Source organism: Elephas maximus, chromosome 17 (assembly GCF_024166365.1).
Source record: "Elephas maximus indicus isolate mEleMax1 chromosome 17, mEleMax1 primary haplotype, whole genome shotgun sequence".
In the NCBI taxonomy this organism is placed as follows: domain Eukaryota; kingdom Metazoa; phylum Chordata; class Mammalia; order Proboscidea; family Elephantidae; genus Elephas; species Elephas maximus.
Window position 1 is genome coordinate 32,850,879 of NC_064835.1, and position 17,149 is coordinate 32,868,027.

Consider the following 17,149-nt stretch of genomic DNA (forward strand, 5'->3'; position numbering starts at 1 on the left):
TAAAAAAGAGCCCTGGTGGCACAAGGGTTAAGTGCTTGGCTGCTAAATGAAAGGTTAAGGTTAAAACCCACCCAGCCACTGCACAGGAGAAAGACCTGACAATCTGAGTCCATAAAGATTACAGCCAAGAAAACCCTATGGGGTAGTTCTACTCTGTCACATGGGGTCACCATGAGTCAGAATCAACTGAATAGCACCTAACAACAGCAACAACAATGTTTTAAAACTTCTTCTTTTCAAAAGAAAATTTAAAAAGTGAAATTTACAAAAAGGAAAAATTGCTGAGACAAAAGATCTATTGTATTATGCTTAATTTTGAACTGATTACTATTTAAAAGGCTACTGATCTAAATAAAGCTTGCTTGTTAGTGAATTCCTTCCTAGTTAGTGAATACCCGTCCCTCCCTCTTCACCCTTGTAACCATCAAAGAATGTCTTCTTCTGTGTTTAAACATTTTCCTGAGTTCTTATAATAGTGGTCTCATAAATAGTCTTTTTGCAACTAATTTCACTCAGCATAATGCTAATTTCACTAACTAGACAGTAGACAAGAATTATCTTAGGTGAAGGGAAGGACAACACATAACACAGGAAAGTCAGCAAAACTGGACTAAACCAAAAGCTAAGAAGTGTCTTGAACAAAACCAAACACTTCGAGGGACAGAGTAGCAGGGGCGGGGCCTGGGAACCATGGTTTCAGGGGACATCTAGGTCAACTGGCATAGCAAAGTTTATATAGAAAATGTTCTGCATCCCACTTTGGAGAGTGGCGTCTGGGATCTTAGAAGCTTGAGAGTGGCCACCTAAGATGCATCAATTGGTGTGCAAAGGAGAATGAAGAACACCAAAGACAAAAGGAAAATATTAAGCCAACAGACAAAAGAGCCACATAAACCAGAGACTCCAACAGCCTGAGACCAGAAGAACAAGATGGTGCCTGGCTACCACTAATGACTGCCCTGACAGGGAATACAACAGAGAGTCCCTGACAAAGCAGGAGAAAAGTGTGAAGCAGAACTCAAATTCATGTAAAAAGACCAGACTTAATGGTCTGACTGAGACGGGAGGAACTCCCGAAACCATGGCCCCCAGACTCATCGTTAACCCAGAACTAAAACCATTCCTGAAGCCCACTCTTCAGACAAAGATTATACGGGACTATAAAGCATAATTTTTTTTTTTTTTTATAAAACATAAATTAATACCCATTGAAGACTGTACTTCTTATTCTTAGTTCAAGCACATACATAAGACCAAATGGGTGGCTCCTGTCCTGAGGCTAAATGAGAAGGCAGAAGGGACAGGACCTAGTTGTGAAGCCTCCACCAAGGCTTCCCACATTCCACCGCAGTTTCCCCCTTCCCTTGCAGCCTGCCAGGCTGTGGTTTCTAACTGCAGCTTGGCCTGGTTGCGATGCGGGGCCTATTGCAGTTTGAATTTGGCGCCAAAATCCCACGCGTGTGCAAACCAAGATCTCGGCACATGTGCAGGACCTGAAGGGCCCTGGCCCAGAACTTGACCTGGCACCTGAACTTCACCTGAGAGGAAGATGTTCTCCAGCACACAGTTGCGCCCGAGTTCATTTACAAAGCCAAAGTTTCCTTCCTCTGCAAATGACTCAGCATCTGGATCTCCAAATATGGACATGAACAGACCAGGGTGTAGGATTCTGGGTGTCAATCTAGACTCCTGGACTGGAGAGCATAAGAGCTCCAAGCTCCTCTGGGGCTGTGAGCGTGTGGTCTTTTAGCTGCCAGGCCCCACGTTGCTGCTCGTTTGTGCAAACAATAAATTTCCACCTTCTGTTTCCCTTGCACTGGTGGTGTGGCGTCTGTCTTATTTCACTCAACTAATGAGACAGGGCAAGACCCTGTGGTTGGTTACAGTTGGAGGGACACAGGAAACATGGGGTGGGTGGAAACGGGGAGTGTGCTGTCACATTACAGGGATTGCAACTAGTGTCATATAACAATACGCATATAAATTTTTGTATGAGAAACTGAGCTGTAAACTTTCACCTAAAGCACAATAAAAAAAAATAAATAAAGCTTGCTTGCCTTTGTACTAATAGAAGTCTTTAGAGACAGTTTTCTGAACATACTAACTGGAAAACATGATCAGAAGAAAGAGGTCTGGGGTCCTGATTTTCCCGGATAATCAGAAGCTAAGGAACTGATACAAAGTACTAAAAGCCTATGTACATATACTAAAAAGTACGTATATTAGCTTAAATAAAAAAATTTAATTTTTAAAATATTCAATACTTTGAATACGCAGAAAAGTTTAAGAGAATAATATAACGAAGGCCCATCTACCCATCATCTAGTTTTTCCAAATCATATTTTGCCATATTATTTCCTTAGATTTTTGTTTTTCAAAAAATAAATGTCCTTTCTTTAATTAAAGAAATACCCCACGCATCTGTCAGTTCCTCAGAAATTAAATGGAATGCATAAACATTGACATCCTAGGCATTAATGAGCTAAAATGGACTGGTATTGGCCATTCTGAATCACACAATCATATGATATACTGTCCCGGGAATGACATTGTATTCATTATCTAAATAACATCTTAAGGTCTGTTCTGAAGTACAATGTTGCCAGTGATAGGATAATATCCATATACCTACAAGGAAGACCAGTTATTACAACTATTATCCAAATTTACTTATCAACCACGAAGGCCAAAGATGAATTAATTGAAGATTTTTACCAACATGCAGTTAGGATGAATTGATAATTACTTGTAATTGGAATGTGAAAGCTGGAAACAAAGAAGAAGGATACGTAGTTGGAAAATATGGCGCTGGTGTCAGAAACGATGCTGGAGATTGCATGATAGAATTTTGCAAGACCAGCAACTTCTTCATTTTAAATACCTTTTTTCACCAACATAAACAGCGACTATACACATGGACCTCGCCAGATAGAATACACAGGAATCAAATCTACATTTGTGGAAAGAGATGATGGAAAAGCTCAGAATCATCAGTCAGAACAAGATCAGGGGCCGGCTGTGGAACAGACCATCAATTGCTTATGTGCCAGTTCAAGGTGAAACTGAAGAAAATCAGAGCAAGTCCACAAGAGCCAAAGTGCAACCTTGAGTACATTCCACCTGAATTTAGAGTTCATCTCAAGAATAGATTCCACATGTTGAACACTAATGACTGAAGACCAGATGAGTTGTGGAATGACATCAAGGACATCATCCACGAAGAAAGCAGGAGGTCATTAATAAGACAGGAAAGAAAGAAAAGACCAAAACATATCAGAAGGGGCTCTGAAACTTGCTTTTGAACTCACTTAGCTCAAGCGAAAGGAAGAAATGAAGAAGTAAATGAGCTGAACAAAATATTTCAAAGGGCAGCTAAAGAAGACAAAGTATCATAATGACATGTGCAAAGACCTGGAGTAAGAAAACCAAAAGGGAAGAACACACTTGGCATTTGTCAAGCTAAAAGAACTGAAGAAAAAATTCAAGCCTTGAGCTGCAATAGTAAAGGATCCTATGGGCGAAATACCGAATGACGCAGGAAGCATCAAAAGAAGATTGGAAGGAATACACAGTTACTGTACCAAAAAGAACTGGATCTACATTAAATCTTTTCAGGAGGTAGCATATGATAAAGAACCGATGATACTGAAGAAAGAAGACCAAGCTTCACTTAAGACATTGGCAAAAAACAAGGCTCCAGGAACTGACAGAATACCAATTGAGATGTTTCAACAAATGGATGTATTGCTGAAAGTACTCATTTTTCAAGACCAAGAAATTTGGAAGACAGCTATCTGTTCAATCCACTGGAAGAGATCCACATTTATGCCTATTCCAAAGAAAGGTGGTCCAACCAAATCAATAAGGAAATGCCAGAAATTCAAGTTGGATTCAGAAGAGGACGTGGAATGAGGGCTATCACTGCTGATGTCAGATGGATCCTGGTTGAAAGTAGAGGACACTAGAAAGATATTTACCCGTGTTTTATTGACTAGGAAACCCTGGCGGTATAGTGGTTAAGTGCTACAGCTGCCAACCAAGAGGTTGGCAGTTCAAATCCACCACGCGCTCCTTGGAAACTCTATGGGGCAGTTCTACTCTGTCCTATACGGTCACTATGAGTCGGAATCGACTCGATGGCAGTGGGTTTTTATTGACTATGCAAAGGCATTTGACTGTGTGGATCATAACAAATTACAGATAACATTACAAAGAATGGGAACACTTAACTGTGCTCACAAGGAATATGTACATGGATCAAGAGGCAGTCGTTTAAACAGAATGAGGGGATGCTACATGGTTTAAAGTCTGGAAAGGTGTGCATCAGGGTTGTATCCTTCTACCATACCTATTCAATCTGTATGTTGAACAAATAATCTAAGAAGCTGGACTATATAAAGAAGAATGGGGCATCAGGATCAGCGGAAGACTCATTAACAACCTGCATGATGCAGATGACGGAACCTTGTTTGCAAAAGTGAAGAGGACTTGAAGCACTTACTGATGAAGATCGAAGACCACAGCCTTCAGTACGGATTACACCTCTATAAAAAGTAAATAAAAACCCTCACAACTGGACCAGTAAGCAACATCATGATAAACAGAAAAGTTTGCGGTTGTCAAGGATTTCATTTTACTGGGATTCACAATCAATGCCCATGGAAGCAGCAGTCAAGAAATCAAATGATGCACTGCATTGGGGAAATCTGCTGCAAAAGACCTCTTTAAAGTATTAAAAAGCAAAGACGCCACCTTGAAGACTAAGGTGTTTTCAATCACCTCACATGCATGCAAAAGCTGGGCACTGAATAAGGAAGGTCAAAGAAGAATTGACGCCTTTGAATTATGGTGTTGGTGGAAAATATTGAATATACCACGAACTGCCAAAAGAATAAACAAATCTGTCTTAGAAGAAGTACAGCCAGAATGCTTCTTAGAGGTATGGAAGGCAAGACTTCACCTTACACACTTTGACATGTTATCGGGAAGGACCAGTCCGTGGGAGGACATCATGCTTAGGAAAAGGTCAATGAAAAAGAGGAAGACCCTCAACAAGTCGGACTGACACAGAGGCTGTAACAACCGGCTCAAGCATAACGACAATTGTGAGGCTGGTGCTGGACCAGGCAGTGTTTTGTTCTATTGTACATAGGGTTGCTATGAGTCAAAATTGACTTGACAGCACCTAACAACAACAGATTGAAGAAATAAAGCATTACAGATACAGGTGAAGCCTCTGTCTACGTATGTCTCCAAAATCCCATTTTCCTACAAAGAGAATCATTATCACGAATGTAGGCATTTGTCATCTCATGAGGCTTTTTATACTTTTACTGCACATGTATTTAGCCATTTGTTTTTGTTCATTGCCATTGAGTCAATTCCGACTCAAGGTGACCCCATGTGTGCAGAGTAGAACAGCTCCTTTCAGTGTTCAAGGCTGTGACCTTTCAGAAGCAGATCGAAAGGCATGTCTTCTGAGGTGCCATTGGGTGGGTTCAAGAAGCCAACCTTTCGGCTAGTACTTGAGTGCTTAACCCTATGCACCACCCAGTGACTCCTTACGTAGCCACAAAAACAAAAAACAAAACCCATTGCTGTTGAGTAGATTCTGACTCATAGCAACCCTACAGGACAGAGCAGAACTGCCCCATAGAGTTTCCAAGGAGCGCCTGGTGGATTTGAACTGCCAACCTTTTGGTTAGCAGTCGTAGCACTTAACCACTATGCCACCAGGGTTTCCTATGGAGCCATAGCTGGTAAATATTATCAGCCTGCATGTGTTAAAAAGTTCAGAGAAATGGAATCTTACTATATTAACCCTTCTGTAAAATTACATATTTTGAGATATATCCATGGTACTTGTGGCTCAGTATATTCATTTTAACTAGCTTATAGTATTATTCCCTTCTAACTATATATCACAAATTTTACTTCCACTCTCCTGTTGACTGTCATTTAGAGGTTTCCAAGTTTTTGTTATTATAATCTTTATTGCATTTAGCAATCTCCTAAGTGTCTCTCTTGATGCAGTTGAAAGACCATGGTGCTCATGCCTAGGAGTAAAATTGTTGGATTGCTGAGTGTGCTATTTTTCAACCACATTTTAACTTTGCTACAATATTCTTTAAAATGATTTACCAACATACACTCCCATAGGAAGTATTTTTGGGTTTATTCTCCATATCTTTGTCCTATTCAGTTTTGTCAGACTTCTTCATTTTGCCAATCTGATGAGTATGAAATTGTATTTTGCTTAATATGCATTTCTGTGATTGCTAATTATATTAGGCATTGTTTCATATGCTTATTGGCCATTTGGTTTTCCTCTTTGGTGAAATAATGGTTCATATCATTTGTGCATTTTCTACTTGGTTGTCTTTTTTTCTTATTGATTGGAAAGAATTCTTTATAAATCTGGAAATGAATCCCTTGTCAGTTATACATGTCGCACACATTTTTAAATCTGTGGCTTGTCTTTTGTTGTACAACTTTTAAAATTTCATTAACGTGTAATTTCTGTGCTTTGAATACCTTTCCTTACCCAAAGGTCATAAACATATCGTCCTATTCTAAAACTTTTGTTTTTTCATTTTTTAGACTTTCAGTTGGCTTCAAAGTTTTTTGTATTTAAGGTGAAATAGAAATTTTATTACTTTTTTCCAGATGCATAACCAGTTATTCTATCACTTTTTATGGAATAATCCTTTTCCCACTCATTTGGAAGGTTGATTCTGTCTTATATGAAAAATGCGTACTGTGTATATTGGGGGCAAGAAGAGGTCTGTTTCTGAGTTCTCTCAGTTCTATCAGTCTATGTGTATCTCCATCATACCTCTCTTTCATAGCTTCTAATTTATAATGTCTTAAATCTAAAAGGATGAGTCCCTCTACTTACTCTTATTTTTCAAAATTGCCTTTATACTTTTAGACCTTTATTCTTTCATACGAATTTTTTTTTTTATATAAATCAGCTTATCAATTTATAGGAAAAAAATCTTTTGGGAACCCAAATTATAATTATTTTGCAGGAGAACTGACTGCTTTATGAAACTGAGCCTTCCTATCCATGAACATAGTATCTCTCCACTTTTATTATTCTTTGTGTCCTTCAATATATTAAAAAAATTTTTTTTCCATGAAGATCTTACACTTTTATTATAGCTCTTCTTAGGAACTTTAGGTTTTTTTTGTTGTTGTTGTTGCTATTGTAAATAGTGTCTATTTTCTAAATCACATTTTCTAAGTGCTTTTTCTAGTGCATAGCAATGCAATTCACATGGTGGTGAGGGATATAGGCTTGGGAGACTTCCAGAGCTTCAATCTTGCCTCTGTATTTACTGTGTGATCAGGGGCAAAGTACCTAACCTCTTGGTATTTTATTTTCCTCATCTGTGAAAAATACCTATCGAGATAGTTGTGAGGATTAAATAAACTAAGAGATATAAAACACTTAGTGTACAACAGAAAGAAATTAATTAATGTTAGCTGTTATTACTGTTGTTATTATTTTTTATTTAGCAACATTGCTGTACTCTTAATTTTAGTAATTTGATTATAGATGCTTTTGGATTTGTGGACAATCATATCATCTGCAAAGAATGCAGATTTGCTTTTCCCTTTCCAATCCTTTTATTATCTTTTGTATTACTGCACTGGACCTCCAATAAATATTGATCTTCCTGACTTTAAAGAAAATGTTTCTTACATTTCAACACTAAGAATAAAATTTGCTCGGGGTGTTTAGTAGATACCTTAAATACATTAAAGAGATTCCCTATTCCTAATTGGTAAGGTATATAAAAAGAACAGGTGTTGAACTTTATCAATTAATTTCTCTGACTCTATTAAGACGATCACTTAGTTTGTTTTATTTAATTTTAATTTTTGAATGTGGTATTATAACCACTTTTAAAACGTACTGCTTTTATACTTATATAGTAAGTACCCTTTACTCCTATCTCCTTTTAATCTTTTTCAGGAATGTAAATGAGTATGAGAGACTTGAGAAGAATACTGGCAATTTTAAAAAATAAAAACATTAAGTTACGGAAAGTTCCCCCTTAGAAATTATAATAAACATAAGAATAGTGCACACGTATTAGAAATGAGCTTCTAGTAAAGGAAGACAAATACAGAAGAACTCTATAGGGTGAAAGTGGAAACAAAGAATTCCAAAAACATCAACAAAAAAATTGTAATAGGTCACTGATACCTTAAAGAAAAACGATACAGGCAGATTTACATTTATAGTCTTAAGTGAGTTGCTGAAGTCAACATGTTACTTAATATTTCAAATTTATTAAATGGGATACTGGCAAGAGATGTAAAAAGTAACTTATTTTTAGCACACCTTGTCATATGACTTAAAAGGATCTCTGAGCAACTGAGAAGAGTATTTCTTTTGTTTTCTGTAGTCAGCACTCACGCTGGGAAAAGTGGTGTAGCTCTTACTTCGTGTGTAGCCCTGAGTATATGAATTAAATTAGTTTAAAGTAAACCAGTAAAAAGAAGGAAATCTAAGTCTCAGAAAAGGAACCAGTCTATAGGGCTAATAGGCTATGTGAACCATGACCTCATCTATCTACTTTGAGATTAGAAGAACTAGATGGTACCCAGCTACCACTGCAGACTGTTCTGACCAGGGAAACAGTAGGTGGAGCCTGATAGGATGGGACAAAAATGCAGAACAGAACTCAAATTCTTAGAGTCCAGACTTACGGGACCAGTGGAGACTGGAGGGCTCCCTGAGACTATTATCCTAAGACAAACTTTAAGTCTTGAATGGAAACTATCCCCAAAGGTCACCTTTTAGCAAAATAACAGATTAACACACAAAATAAATTATATTATCCATGACCCTCAACGAGGTGGATTGACACTGTGGCTGCAACAATGAGCTCAAGCATAAAAATGATTATAAGGATGGCACAGTACCGGGCAGTGTTTTGTTCTGTCATGTACAGGGTTGCTATGAGTTGGAACCAACTTGATGGCACCTAACAACAACATCAGCAACAGCGCTCCATTAAAAAACTGTATGAGACTGAAAGTCAACAACTGCTCGAAAGTAAAGATGAGAGAAAAGGGGCAGGGAAGCTAGAGCACTGAAACGGAACAACCAGAACGGAATTAAAGAGAATGCTGACACATTGTGGAAAATGTAAATAATGTCACTTAACAGTTTGTGTAGAAACTGTCAAATGTGAACCTAATTTGCTGTGTAAACATTCACTGAGAACACAATAAGATATTATTTTTTAAAAATCTACATGACAATAAGTATTCTTTTAAAAAAAAAAAGGTATTATTTGCAAATAAATTTACTCAAAAATTAGGCTATGATTCACCAGACTAGTAATTTTCCAGACCTTTTAAGGAAAAATTTCTAGGTAGTTTAGCAAGACTCCAATATGTGACTCAAGTATTAAGCTAAACTAAAACATTTTTCTAGTAACTGAAATATAGAACTTGTTAAGCAACTTTTCCTTTTAAATAATATAAAATAGCTTTAATATAAATAAAGCTTTTAAGTAATGATATAAAGGGAGTTCTCAAGCCAATGACTGAAAATACACATGAATAATTCTGACAATGTGTTTTTTTTGTTTCACAAAATACACCTTCCAAATCAGTATAAAGGAGTTTCTCGCAAATCAAACTCTCGGAGTTTTTATTTGATGGCATAAGAACACACCCAAGAGACTTCTGTCTCAGACTCTATTCTTACCTCTGTGACAGATCGCCCTTGCCCTGGCCTCACCTGCCCATTATTCCCACCGCTAGAAAAGTAATATGAAGACAAACCACACATCCAGCAAACACTGAAGGAAAATTTAGAAGCAAACAATATTACAATATTACAGTATAACTAACATTTGTTTAGTGCTTACTATATGCCAGTGCTTTACATGTGTTAACTAATTTAGTCTCGGTTTGTGTTAACATCACACTCTAAATGATTTAAACTGAAAATATAAGCCCAGATCTGATCACTAAAATTTTCTCCTTAAAAGGTTATGTCAGAAGAACAAGTATTTTAAATAAAATATAATTAACCTCCCATTACATTCTATGTAATGGCTTTTAAATGTAAGGGTCATCAGAATAACAACATTTTAACCTTTTACCTGTTCTACATATCCAGCTTTCAGTGGCAGAATTCCTACCTTCCATGCAGGAGAAAAAACCAAACCTACTGCTGTTAGATCGATTTCAACTCCTATCGACCCTACAGGACAGAGCAGAACTGCCCTCTACTCTAGGGTTTCCAAAGACAGCTGGTAGATTTGACCTGCTGATCTTTTGGTTAGCAGCTGAACTCATAACCGCTGCGTTGCTACCACGGCTCCTCCATGCAGAAACCTGGGTTCAAGTCCCAGCCAATGCGCCTCATGCACGGCCACCACCCATTTGTCAGTGGAAGTTTGCATGTCGCTATGAGCTGAACAGGTTTCAACAGAGCTTCTAGATTAAGATGGACTAGGAAGAAAGGCCTGGCAATCTATTTCCAAAAATCAGCCAATGAAAACCCTATAGATCATAATGGTCTGATCTGTAGCTGACCGTGAAGATGACCCAGGACCAGGCAGCATTTTGTTCCATTGTGCATGGGGTCACCACGGGTTGGGGGTCAACTTAATGGGAGCTAACAACAATAATTATTAACATGACCTAATACTCACATTTTAATTCTTTCTTTTTTCTTTTTTTGGTGCTATCCTCTAATATCTAGATATATAGTTTGAATGTGGTAAACATATATAGTAACTAAAAATTTTAAGCAAATCTTTTTGAAGATTAAAAGCATATACTGGGGCCAATGACCCAGTAATTGAAAACTTCACAGATTTCTAATAATAAGACAATCTGATGGAGATCATCCATCCGATTCTGCATGTGCAGTGAAGAAAGTACCGAACCAAGAATGTGGAGGTAAGGTCTTAGTCCCGATCCACCAAGAAATATGCTATGAGATCTCAGCTAAGGAAATTAACCAGTTTAGCCCTCAGTTTAATGGTATGAAAAGAAAAGAAGTCTGACTAGGCAATTTATGAATTTCAGGTTTCAATGAGCATACTTGTAAAAGCGTGAGGAATTCTGAGAAAGATTAGAATGGCATAGAAACTTCAAGATCAATGGAAAATTGCTTTAGAAAAATTTATCAGGAAGAAAAAAGGGGCATCATTTAAAACTTCACTGGAGAGCTTTTTTAAAAAAAACAAAAAAAACTTGGCATTCCAAATCCTCTCGGAAAAGGTCTATTATATAAATTTAAGATAACAAAATATCATTGTTTATTTTTTTGTATAATATACTAAGTGTACCATTTTTTAAATGAAACTTGCTTCTGTCTAGACGTCTGTCTACCTACCTACCTATCCATCTATCTCCATGAATACTGAGAATAGTAGTAAGGAGACCTTATATAACTAACTTATATAAGAAGCTTATGACTATTTCTAGAACTTGATGTTTCATTGTACTATCTTTAGTTGTTAAAGACATGCCATATTCACTACTGTTTATTTCTGTGATTTATTTGCTTCCAAGTCCTGGTTAACAGCACCATCACCATTTATAATGCTGCTCTTATGGAAACTGTCATTATTTTATAAAGATTAATTTTGATACAGGTTCCAGGAATTCTCTGCAGTAAAGGGGAAAAAAAGGCAAATACAGTCACACGTTGCTTAACATCCACAATACATTCTGTGGAATAAAAAAATATAACTTGGACAATGTGCGAACACCAGATTATATACTTGGCAAAGCTATATGGGATGCTTTTTTTTTTTTTCACTTTCAAAATCTATACTTCTTTGCCTCTTGCAGCTGTTATCACTAGCACTGGTTATGCTTTGTCTAGAAGCCACGAAGCACTTCACGGTAATGTTTTTAAAAGAAAATTAAACAAAGAGATAACAATACAACATTCAAGAATTCATGATACATGAGATTGGATGCTGCTGCCTATGAGTCAAAGCACACACTATTATACGATAAACTTTTTATTTGTAAGGAAAGTTCATATTAAAATAATGACAGAAAATACTGTACGTACATAAGCCAGTAACATAGGTGTTTATTATGACTATCAAGACATATGTGTTAGAGATATGTACTGTATCACTATATGCCTGGCAGCATAATCACTTTGTATACAAGAGACATGAGATACAGGTATTGAGTGCCAGAAGCTGTTGTGTTCGCTACGTCCAGTTACGTTCACTACATCCCATTCTCTGATCGGGATTTCTGAACTCTATTAAAACCTTATGGGACCACGGGCATAGATGTAGCCAGACTTTGCTGGAATGGACATTACATGGCACCTGACTGTATTACTATAGGTCGTAAACTTCTGAAAATTGATATTCTATCATGTTCGTTGTCAAAATAATCCTCATTGTCTCTCTATGAACCACCAACTGAGCTCAGTTTTCAATTTTCAAATCATGAAAACAATAGTTTTCGGCCTTGGATTTCATTTTTCATTCAGGTACATGTCCAAAAAAAATCTTTAGATAAATTGAGTCTTAAATTCTAATATTTTATTAAAGTTATTGTGGAACTAGAGAGTATGGAATCATTTTTGATCAATATATCAGAAATAATTTGGTAAGTAAGGGATTGAAGAATAGCTCTCTAATTAACTCATGCATGTAACAAGGACAGCCACAGAGAGAGTACCTGGGACCAGCCCAGGCATGAGGTTCTACAGTGTGGACCACTGTTATTGTTTGATAACTTACATTCCAGCCTGAAAGGGAGGAACCAGATATCTTAGAGATGTTATGTATACTTATTATGCTACATTAAAAATGGCATTGAGAGTAAATGGCTCTTGATTAAAAAAACGGGAAAGCTACCAAGAGTAAAATCGGTTTCCTCTTACTTATGAGAGAGATGAGGAAGCATTTCAAAAGCTGACTGCAATACACACGGATGACTAAAGGATCTAGAAAATAAATTGGGGGTAAATTTTAGAGATGAATCTTTCAGACACAGAAGGGACAAAAATAATTCACTTGGGAAAGGGAAGCAAAAAAGAGGCAACAAATTGCTTCCTTGGAATACTCAGCCTACCAGTGTTTAAAGTATCTGGACATTTGAATGAAACTGTGTCTCTCCTTTAGGGTTAAGAATAAAATCAAAGAAACGTCATTCTACCGTCCTTCCTAGAAGATCACATGGATAGTTACAACATAAAAAGGGCACAGGTATGCCAGACCTTCAAATATCATCGTTCCCTTGGGAAAATGTCATGAGGTTAAGAATGCGACTCTTACTATCTACATTGTACATCTACCACTTCAGGAGCTAGAGATTTCTGTTATAAATATCGAAGAAGATTCAAGTTCAGCTTATTTGATTTCAGGTTGACATAAGCATGCTATATGTTTTTCTTGCTAAAACTGGTACCCACTGATTGATATTTTCAAAATTTTAATTTGATTTGTTCCTCAACTCTGTACAAGAACAAAGTAAGGCTTTTTTTTTTTAACTTTGTGACTTTAACACCTCAGTTATTATATAAAAGACTATGACTAACTGCATTACTAAATACAGAACAAAAGGGAAGATTTGCACTTTAGCAGAAGAGAGTAGGAGAAGGCATGAGGCGGATATAAATTCCTGACACGAAAGATATTCTAAAGCTAGATATACAGGCTATAGAATCGTCTCTGCTAAGGGTTTTTATATTGCGTGGGCTCTCATACTTCTTCTAGGATGAACTAGTACTATTTGATATGAAGCTTAAAAACTACTCTTTGACAAGAGGACATTTGTTTGTGTATTCTCTCTTATAAAAATTAAAGTATAGCAACCACAAATTTTTAGGAACTGCCAAAGGGAGAAATTGATAGCAGACCTTTTGCTTTGATTTGGGGTTTTTTTTTTTTTAAACCCACGAAACCAAATATTCACTGTTAAGAAGTTTCTGACCAGGATTGATACTGCCAGCAGCTTTTCTTTCACTCAAAGTTGCTAGTGTTTTCTTTCCTGTTCTAAGCCTGACTTGCTGAATTTAAATTTCAAAATAGATGGCTCAGTGGAGGGGCACAGACTACCTTATGACCTAATATCAACTGATCTCAGTAAAATGGGAGGGCAGAGGTCTATCAATCATGGTACCTCTTCTCTCTATAAGCCTCATTGTACTGAGCTTCTTCCAACCATTTGATTTTTCTTAAATCAAAATTGTCTCCCGATATGCATGTGGAATAACTGCTCAGAATAAACCTTATGTTCAAATTTTGTTGAGTTTCGATTATTTTCAACAGAACTCAGTAACATGAAAGGTAATAGGATTATTAAAAATACTAGATGAAGTTCTAGAAATCTGAAATTTCAGAACGTTAATCTTAACAGTGTCAAAACTCTCTTTTTTGATGTTCTTTCTCTCTTTTTTTTTGGATTTAATTAAAATATAATCACACTCCCTTTTTCAATGTCACAAAATCCTTTGCACTTGATTAAGCTATGGAGTGTGGCCTGGAACACTGACATGATCATAGGTGCTTTGTGTTTGTTTTATTTTATCTTATTTTTTGGCAGATAGAGGGAGAAGTTCCACGTTTGGAGAGTATGCAGCTGGTATGAGGATTCTCTAAAGGCAAAAGTCTTGGGAGTCTGCTCGACAGAAGACCTGACCTTTAGTATGGCAAATAAGAGCATGGACTTTGGAGGCGGATGGACCAGAAGGTTCGAATCCAGTCCCTAATCGCGTCTCAGTTACAGTATCTTAAGCAAGTTACCTATTTAAGTCTCAAGTCCCTCAACTACACAGTGGGATTAACAATAATAATACCTATCATTCAGGGTTACTATGATGCTTCGCTGAAATAATAAATGCCCATGTCAAAGGGCTAAGCAGGAACCTGCCTCACTTTTCAGACTGAGTTTAATCTAATCTGGTTGTACATCCTGAAGTCAGGGCTGAGATCACCAAGGAAGGCTGCACACAATGACGGTATCACTTTCTACTCCTTCCTCCCATAATTTCCTTAAATATAAACTGACCCTAAGAAACCTGAAATTTATGTACCTTGGCTCTAACTGAATAGCATACAGTATCATATAGTACTTAAAAAGAGAATTGTCTCCAACCATTATCACATAAGCAACAGATAATTGCTTAAAAAATGGTGAAAAAAAAGCTTCAAATTCTGAAATTCCCCGTATTAATGGTTTTGAAAATTAAAATATTGTTATTATTTAAACAATAGCACAACAATGCTGAAAAGAAAATGTTTAACTTCTTAGCAGGGCTGGCTCTGTGATCCAGAGAAAATTCTGGTCTCCATGTTATTTTAATGAAAAGCTTCTATCACCAAGGTCTTAAAAAGCACTATATAAATATGGAATACCATCCTAGTGATAAAATTTCTATAAGAGGAAAAAAGTCAATACAAATACTTTATGCATAGAGATAGTTATCCTTACTAATGCCAACAACCAGAGAGACAGAGACCAGACCCAGTGCCAACGAGGAAGGAAAAAAAGCACAATATTTGAAGGGAAAGGGGCAGAAAGTTTACTTCCTTATGCAAATCTGAACAGCCTCTTTATCAAGTCTCCAATTATATTAAATAAATCAATGCTGCCTATCTTCCAGTTACCAACAATAGAAATATTATGAAACCACCAGGATAATTTTAAAAATAAGATATATACTGATTGCTTAAGAAATAAAGGTATGGTCTTCTAATTCATGAAAACTTTTGTTATACTGACCTCAGCTCTAGAAAACATAAATGTTAAGATTGAGAATAGTAGAAAAGTAAGTACATCTGTCCTGAACCTGATCAGGGAAGGGAAGTCAGACACACTGCCTAATACCTACATGGTACAATCAACAAAACCCTACTTCAAATATGATCATCTCTCTACAAACATGACAAATATTAGTACTCAATTATTCTATTTATAGATAATTAAATAATTAATCAGTCACCCAAAAACAACCAAGGTACCCAGGCGTCAAAATAATCTAAAATTTGTCTCCGGGGAATAAGCCGAATGCTGTCTGAATCAGACATTTGAATAGCTGACTGAGATTTTACCTCTTATTGGGTTCAGGCTTTAGGAGCAATCCTCAGAATTATTCCAAAAGACTGTATTTAGCAGCAGATCCAGCAGGATACAAGATCTCGGCATTCCGTGTAAACGCTAACAGATGGATTGCAGTTATCCTGGCTCAGACCTTATCCACCACAGTATATCCCACAGCAAAGCTTCACGGCACTTTCAGGCTCCAGCCTCTCCGCAGCAGTTTCCTCGTCCCTGTTTGTGGTCCCTGATCAGCCCAGTAGGCTTGTACACGCGAATGCCCCGGAGCTTAACCGTCCTCTCTCAGCAGGCACTGCTCTGCAACACCACAGAAACACCCAGACCTACGCTCACACTTGCAGAACAGGCTTCACCAGTATAGCTCCACCCACCAACTTCACACAGGTGAACACTTCCTGCTCAGAAATGACCCCTGTAAAATTGATACTTAATTGTATCTTTTAATTCTTCAAAAGTTCCTCATTATTCATTTGTTTACATATTTGGTATCTAGGTAGGGAGAGAGTGTATTCAATTAAAATGTTGGCATTTTAGGCCCAAGTAAAATCAGGAAAGTAATTTATCAAACTAGGAAGTGTTGCCAGTAAAAGCCTGAATCATGAAACTAGCAGCAACAGGCTAAGAAAGCATATCAGATCTTTTAATATCTTTACTGATACTGAGCAGTGATTGTTATTCCACTAACACGTATTTAAAAAGTATCCATTTATACTGCTTCTGTGTGAAAAAATCTGAAAAGACAACAATCTACTTTGCAATTATGAGGGGAAAAAATTACAGTTTTTTTCAGACTTGAAAATCCAGAATTAAGCAGATTTTTCACGAGTATGACCTCAATAGGGCGCCTACCAATCTGTTGCTGTTGAGTTGATTCCGACTCATAGCAACTCGGTAGGACAGATTAGAGCTGCCCTATAGGGTTTCCAAGGAGCAGCTGGTGGATTCAAACTGCTGACCTTTTGGGTAGCAGCCAAGCCCATAAGGCCCCACAGAGTGTCTAGGAGTTAAATATTAAATAACGTTACTCCCTTGTGTTAACCCAATTAGAATTATTTTAAGAAATAAATGAGTT

At 37.0% G+C, this 17,149-nt stretch overlaps 1 protein-coding gene across 6 annotated transcripts in view; it reads right to left on the reverse strand.

Annotated features, from left to right (window-relative positions):
* Positions 1-17,149, reverse strand: part of ARHGAP32 (Rho GTPase activating protein 32) — a 411,930-nt gene that overhangs the window by 40,490 nt on the left and 354,291 nt on the right. The window contains exon 1 of one of the 6 annotated variants that reach the window (XM_049857311.1): positions 16,071-16,750. The exons of the other annotated variants lie outside the window; for them this stretch is intronic. The gene's annotated coding sequence lies outside the window, so the exon portion shown is untranslated. Of the gene's footprint in view, positions 1-16,070; positions 16,751-17,149 lie in introns of those variants that run through there. 6 annotated transcript variants of the gene reach the window in all.